Source organism: Ursus americanus, chromosome 32, assembly GCF_024610735.1.
Source record: "Ursus americanus isolate L20-20 chromosome 32, mUrsAme1.1.p, whole genome shotgun sequence".
In the NCBI taxonomy this organism is placed as follows: Eukaryota; Metazoa; Chordata; class Mammalia; order Carnivora; family Ursidae; genus Ursus; species Ursus americanus.
The window spans coordinates 19,205,717-19,213,369 of record NC_142158.1 but is presented as its reverse complement, the minus strand read 5'-3'; the positions used below and the strand labels follow the sequence as shown (position 1 = coordinate 19,213,369).

The following is a 7,653-nucleotide window of genomic DNA, read 5'->3' as shown; positions in this document are numbered from 1 at the left end:
TTGAGATGTGGGTGAGAGCTTGGATTTCCACTTCTCTGAGCATCTGTTAGAGGTTAGAGGTTCCCTCGGAGTTAGAGGTTCCCTCGAAATTAGAAAACTAAGGCTAATGCAGCAACAATGCATTGACGTTAAAGGACTGACTTTCATTTGGAGATTATTTGTTCTGCTAAAATTTGGGTGCTTTACGAAATGATGATAGCAGTAAATGGTGAATTTCTTTTAATGTCCGATGTCATCTCCCAAATGCCTTGGAAATTTTTACCCATTTGTTACATCTCTACTTCTAGGAACCACTGTTCCAACCCACCATGGGGCAGCCTTTCAAATTATAATCACAGAATTATTTTCAGTTAGAGTGGATGTCTAAGGTCATCATATCCTGGGAAAACAAGGTATTCTGTCCATGTTACCGATTTGAGACCTAGGCAAGATATGTAATCTGCATGTGGCAATTCAGTACCTAGCAGGAACATAGCAGGAATTCAGAAGGGAACGTCCTGAAACCCAGATGTTCTGCCACCTAATGCAGTATCCTTCTCACCACACCAGGATCACGAGATTTCTGGTAAGACGTATGTGATCTGCTTGATTGAAGAACGGGAAAGGATTGGACTGGGGCCTGGATAGCAGGACAGTCCAGTGGGGACAGTGGGGAGTCTCTTTAGAGAGTGTCAGACTGGACTAGGGGAAGTTTGGGACGGTTGTTACTGCTCTTGGTGGCTTTCCGATCCAGATTAGGGGGTGCGGGGGATGGCTTTGTGTGCTGTAGAGAGAAAATAGGGAAATAAAGGCCACTGAGAGATTGGGAAGGTTCTATACCATGGACGGAGCAAGGGAGGGAGACTTAAAACTAGCCGTGAGAAGAAATGCACGCGGCTCCCAGAATAAGCAGGTGCTCTGACTAGAGGGAAGTACTGGCTAACTCTGCGTCGCTAACACAAAATCCAAGCAGTGTATCAAAACCACCTTTAAAAATGTCTATAAATTTAAACTTTGACAAAGTCTGCTCTACAGTTCCAGAAAAACTGTTTTCAAAAAGATATTTAATGATGTTGGTGAGGACAGAGAGAAATTGGACCCCTCCTGCATTGCGAATTGGAATATAAATGATGCAGTCCCTTTGGAAATCAAGGTATGGGTTCCTCAAAAAGTTAATCACAATATCACCACATAATCCATCTGTTCCACTCCTAGGTATATACCCCAAAGAATTGAAAACCAGTGCTCATCACAGCACTATTCATAGTAGCCAAAAGAAACAACCCAAATGTCTGTCAACCGATAAATGGATACACAAACTGTGGTCTATCCATGCAATGGAATATTAGCCCAAAAAAAGAAATGAAGTACTGTCACGAGCTACAATGTGGCTGAACCTCAGAAGTACTATGCCAAGTGAAAGAAGCCAGACACCAAAGGTCATATATCATGTGATTCCATTGATATGAAATAGCCAGAATGAGAAAAGTCCATAGAAACAGAGAGCTGATTAGTGGTTGCTAGGCGCTGGGGACAACAGAAAATGGGGAAGAGACTGCTAAACAGGTACAAGATACCCTCGTAGGGTGATGGCGATGTTTTAGGACCAGATGTGGTAGTTGCACAACCTTGTGAATGTACTTAATGCTATTGAATTGTGCCCTTTTAATGGTAAATTTTATCTTAATGTGACTTTTACCTCAATGAGAAGTGAAATAAATTTTAATGGTTTAAAATTAAAATGGTTTAAAAATGGTTTAATAGTTAAAGAGATAATGAGAAGAATATTGCAATCTACATAATTGCCATGTGTTCCTCTTGAATTTAAATAATCAAATTTTAAAGGGTTCTTTTTTTTCAACTGGTTGTATTTAAATCACTAGCAGATTTTAATAATTTTATGATCAACCCTGCAGTTCACTTTCATGAGATGATTATCATTGTGCAAATACCATTGGGAGGGATGTGAATGAGAGGATTGTTTGACTCCATGTGCTGTAGTTGGATTGCTCTAGTTAATAAAATTTACCTACTCCACAATAGTAGAGAGAAGGAAGGTAGAATTGATTAGACATGAAAATCATTAAGGTCTTCAGGAATGGGTGTGTCATTGAATTCCTTATTTCATTGATTCTAAGATGCTTTTTTTTTTTTCACATTTAAATATTGCTGAAACTGAGACGCCTCTTACAGCACCTGAAGCCAGGTGGCCGTCATGATGTAACTGTCATTGCCTGGACTTGTATACCAGAAAGCGCTAACTGGGCCTCAGAACATTCTTTTTTATTGTTTAGGTTTTATTTTATTTTGTTATTCGAGTATGCTTAACATATAGTATTATATTAGTTTCAGGCATATAGTATAATGATATAACAATTCTATACATTTCTCAGTGCTCACAATAAGTCTACCCTTAATCCCCTATTTCATCCATCTGCCCACATACCTCCCCTCTGGCAACCATCAGTTTATTCTCTGTATTTAAGAGTCTGGTTTGTTTGTCTCATTTTTTCTTTGTTTTGTTTCTAAAATTCCACATATGAGGGAAATCATATGGTGGTTTGTCTTTCTCTGACTGGCTTGTTTCACTTAGCATAATACCCTCTAGGTCTATCCATGTTGTTGCAAATGGCAACATCTCATTCCATTTTATGGCTGAGTAAATTGCATTGTGTATATATACCACATCTCTATCCATTCATTTATCGATGGACACTTGGGCTGCTTGCATATCTTGGCTATTGTAAATAAAGTGCAAAAACCATATCTTTGGCAAATATCTTCTCTCATTCAGTAGGTTGTCTTGTCATTTTGTTGATGGTTTCCTTCACTGTGCAGAAGCTTTCTATTTTGGTATAGTCCCAATAGTTTATTTTTGCTTTTGTTTCTCTTGCCAGTGGAGACATATCTAGAAAAATGTTTCCATGGCTGATGTCAAAGAAATTATTGCCTATGTTTTCTTCTAGGGCTTTCGTGGTCAGGTCTCATATTTAGGTCTTTAATCCATTTTGAGTTGATTTTTGTGTACGGTGGGAGAAAGTTGTTCAGTTTCATTCTTATGTGTATAGCTGTCCAGTTTTCCCAGTACCATTTGTTGAGGAGACTATCTTTTCCCCATTGTATATCTTGCCACCTTTGTTGAAGATTAATTGACCATATAAGTGTGGGTTTATTTCTGGGCTTTCTATTCTATTCTATTGATTTATGTATCTATTTTTGTGCTGGTACCATACTATTTTGATTACTACAGCTTTTTGGTATATCTTGAAATCTGGGATTGTGATACTTGCAGCTTTGTTCTTCTTTCCCAAGATTGCTTTGGCTATTTGGGGTCTTTTGTGTTTCCATACAAATTTTAGGACTATTTGTTCTAGGTCTGTGAAAAATGTTGTTGGTATTTTGATAGGGATTGCATTAAATCTGTAGACTGCTTTCAGTAGTGTGGACACTTGAACAATATCGGTTCTTCTAATCTGTGAGCGTCAGATGTCTTTCCCTTTGTTTGTGTTATGTTCAATTTCTTTCATCAATGTTTTATAGTTTCCAGAGTATAGGTCTTTAATCTCCTTGGTTAAGTTTATTCCCAGGAATTTTATTCTTTTTGCTGAAATTATAAATGGGATTGTTTTGTTAATTTCTCTTTCTGCTACTTCATTATTAATGTATAGAAATGCAACAGATTTCTGTATGTTAATTTTGCATCCTGTGAATATACTGAATTCATTTATCAGCTCTAGTAGTTTTTTGGTAGAGTCTTTACTTTAGGGTTTTCTATGTATAATACCCGGTCATCTGCAAATAGTGAAAGTTTTATTTTTTCCTTACCAATTTGGATGTCTTTTATTTCTTTTTCATGTCTGATTGCTGTGGCTAGGACTTCCAGTACTATGTTGAATAAAAGTGGTGAGAGCGGATATCTTTGTCTTGTTCCTGATCTTAGAGGAAAAGCTGTCAGTTTTTCACCTTTGAGTATGATAATTAGCAGTGGGTTTTTCATATATGGTCTTTATTATGTTGAGGTATGTTCCCTCTAAACTTATATTGTTGAGAGTTTTTGTCATGAATGGATGTTGAACTTTGTCAAATGCTTTTTCTGCATCTATTGCAATGATCACATGGTTTTTATGCTTCCTCTTGTTAATGTGATGTATCATGTTGGTTGATTTGCAAATACTGAACCACCCTTGCATGCCTAAACTAAATCCCCCTCGATAGTACTGAATGATTTTTAATGTATTTTCAATGATTTTTTAATGATTATTTAATGCAGTTTGCTAATATTTTATTGAGGGTTTTTGCATCTATGTTCATTGGGGATGTTGGCCTGTAGTTTTCTTTTTTCACAGTGTCTTTATCTGGTTTTCATATTACAGAAATGCTGGTCTTATAGAATGAATAGGGAAGCTATCCTTCCTCTTCTATTTTTTGGAATAGTTTGAGAAGAATAGGTATTAACTCTTCTTTAAATGTTTGGCAGAATTCACCTGTAGAGTTATCTGATCCAGGCCTTTTGTTTGTTGTGAGTTTTTTTAATTACTGATTCAATTTCATTGCTAGTAATCAGTCCGTTCAAATTTTCTATTTCTTCCTGATTCAGTTTTGGGAGATTATGTGTTTCTAGGAATTTATCCATTTCTTCTAGGTTGTCCAATTTATTGGCATATAATTTTTCATAATATTCTCTTATAATCCTTTGTATTTCTGTGGTGTCAGTTGTTGTTTCTCCTCCTTTATTTCTGATTTTATTTGTTTGAGTCCTTTCTCTCTTGTTTTGATGAGTCTGGCTAAAGGTTTATCAATTTTGTCAATCTTTTCAAAAAACCATCTCCTAGTTTCATTGATCTCTTCTGTTGTCATTTTGGTCTCTATTTCATTTATTTCTGCTCTAATCTTTAGTATTTCTTCCTTCTACTGTCTTTGGGCTTTATTTGTTCTTCTTTTATTTAGTTCCTTTAGTTGTAAGTTTAGGTTACTTGAGATTTTTCTTCCTGCTTGAGGTAGGCCTGTATTGCTATCATCTTCCCTCTTAGAACAGCTTTGCTGTGTCTCCAAGATTTTGTACTGTTCTGTTTTCATTTTCATTGGCCTCCATGCAGTTTTTTATTTCCTTTCTGATTCTTTGGTTGATCCATTCTTTGTTTAGTAGCATGTTATTTAGCCTCCACGTATTTGTGTTCTTTTCAGATTTTTTCTTGTAACTGATTTCTAGCTTCATATTGTTGTGGTCAGAAAAGATATTTGATATGATTTCAGTCTTTTTTAATTTACTGAGATTTGTTTTGTGGCCTAACATGTGATCCATTTTGCAGAATGTTCCATGTGCACTTGAAAAGAATATGTATTCCACTATTTTTGGATGAAATGTTCTGAAGATATCTGTTAGTTCCACCTGGTCCAAAGTGGCATTCAAAGCCATTGTTTCATTGTTGATTTTCTGTCTGGGTGATATGTCCATTGATGTAAGTGGAGTGTTAATGTCCCCTACTATCATCTATTACTGTCAATTTCTCCCTTTATGTCTGTTAATGGTTGCTTTATATATTTAGGTGTTCTCATATGAAGTGCATAAATATTTACAGTTGTTGTAGCCTCTTGTTGGTTTGATTGTTCCCTTTATCATTATGTAGTGTCCTTCTTTGTCCCTCATTACAGTTTTCATTTTAAAGTCTATTTTGTCCAATATAAGTATTGCTACTGCAGCTCTCCTTCTGCTTCCATTTGCATGGTAAATGATTTCCCATCCCTTCATTTTCAATCTGCCTGTGTCTTGCAGTCTGAAGTGAGTCTCTTGTAGGCAGCATATACATGAGTCTTGCTTTTTTATCCATTCAGTCACCCTATGTCTTTGAGTTGGCGCATTTTATCCATTTTCATTCAAAGTAATTAGTGATGCGTATGTATTTATTGCATTTTGTTCCTTGTTTTGTAGGTGTATTTGCAGGTCTTCTCCATTCCCTTCTTCTCCTCTCTCTTCCCTTGTGTTTGATGGGTTTTTAGTCTTATACTTGGATTCCTTTCTCTTCAGTTTTTGCATATATATTATAGGTTTTCGATGTGTGGTTACCATAACATCTTATGCATAGAACAATCTGTATTAACTTGATGGTCACTTAAGTTTGAACCCATTTTAAAAGCACTAAATTTTGCCCAGTTACCAGAGGCAGCAGTGGTGACAGCAGTGAGCAGGTCCTTGTGGCCTAGAAAAATCCTACAAAAATATCTCTATACCTGTCTCTTAAAGACCTGAAGGTAGACAAAGTTATTCAGGCTCAAACAGCCTTTTCTGCAAACCCTGCCAACCCAGCAATTTTGTCTAAAGCTTCTGCTCCCATTTCCCAAGATGGAAATCTCTATCCTAAATTTTATCCGGACCTCTCCTAGTACGTGGGCCTGAGTTTAAATGAAGAAGAAATCTGTGCAAATATGGCCTTGGTCCCTGGAGCATCAGTTCAGGGACCTCCCAGTTTGAACTCTGTGGTGGCTCCTGTAACTGGTAATGATGTTGGAATTCGTAGAGCAGAAATTAAGCAAGGGATTTGTGATGCCATCTTATGTAAATATCAAGATGGAAAAATTAGGCTTAAGCTTAAATCAATAGATAATGGTATATTTGTTCAGCTGGTCCAGGGAAATTCTCCAGCCTCATTGGTTGGTCTGAGATTTGGGGACCAAGTACTCCAGATCGATGGGGAAAGCTGTGCAGGCTGGAGCTCTAATAAAGCATACAAGGTGCTCAAACAGGCTTTTGGAGAGAAGATTACTATGACTGTTCATGACAGGCCCTTTGAATGGACAATTACCGTGAATAAGAATAGTACTGGACATGTTGGCTTTATCTTTAAAAATGGAAAGATAACATCCATAGTGAAAGATAGTTCTGCAGCCAGAAATGGTCTTCTCACAGAACATAACATCTGTGAAGTCAACGGGCAGAATGTCATTGGGCTGAAGGACTCTCAGATTGCAGACATGCTGTCAACATCTGAGACTGTAGTTACTATTATAATCATGCCTGCTTTTATCTCTGAACATATTATTAAACGGATGGCACCAAGCATTATGAAAAGCCTGATGGATCACACCATTCCTGAGGCTTAAAAGTCATGACACAATGGAAACTTCACTGAACTTCTTCAGTTTACTTCTTGGGCAACTTAACTTTATATTATGCACATGAAGCTTTCTAGGAGCCAGAAAGCATATGCTGCATGAAGACCTTTCTATCTTACCTTATGGCTGGGAATCTTACTGTTTTGATTGGATAACTTGTTGACACTTCAAGAGTGTTGTAGCCTTATCCTGGTTTTACAGATGTGAAACTTCGGACAGATATACTGATTTTCGTAGAGTAGTTTCTCTACTGGAAACCCAATGCTTTTACAAGCCATTATGATTCGAATGATAGATTAGAATGATATGATTAGAACTGATACAGGCTTAGCTCTGTTAGAACCAATCACCTTTATCTTACATATCAAGTAAGATATGTACATATTACTTTAGTTCTATGGTATAATTGCATTTTTAATTGTTACTATAGTACATGTAGAATGACTGCTTTTGATGGTTTTTAGTTCTGTGTGTGTGTGGGCAGGTGGGTGGGTGTGGGTGTAAAATACCAATTAAGTACACTGATTTCATTCCATGTAAGCATTATACAGTGTATGTAGTTTG

The 7,653-nt window shown here is 36.8% G+C and overlaps 1 pseudogene; it reads left to right on the top strand.

The window, feature by feature from the left end:
* Nucleotides 1-6,361: 6,361 nt before the first annotated feature.
* Nucleotides 6,362-7,091, top strand: LOC123801539 (syntenin-1 pseudogene; annotated as a pseudogene).
* The last annotated feature ends 562 nt before the right edge of the window (nt 7,092-7,653 follow it).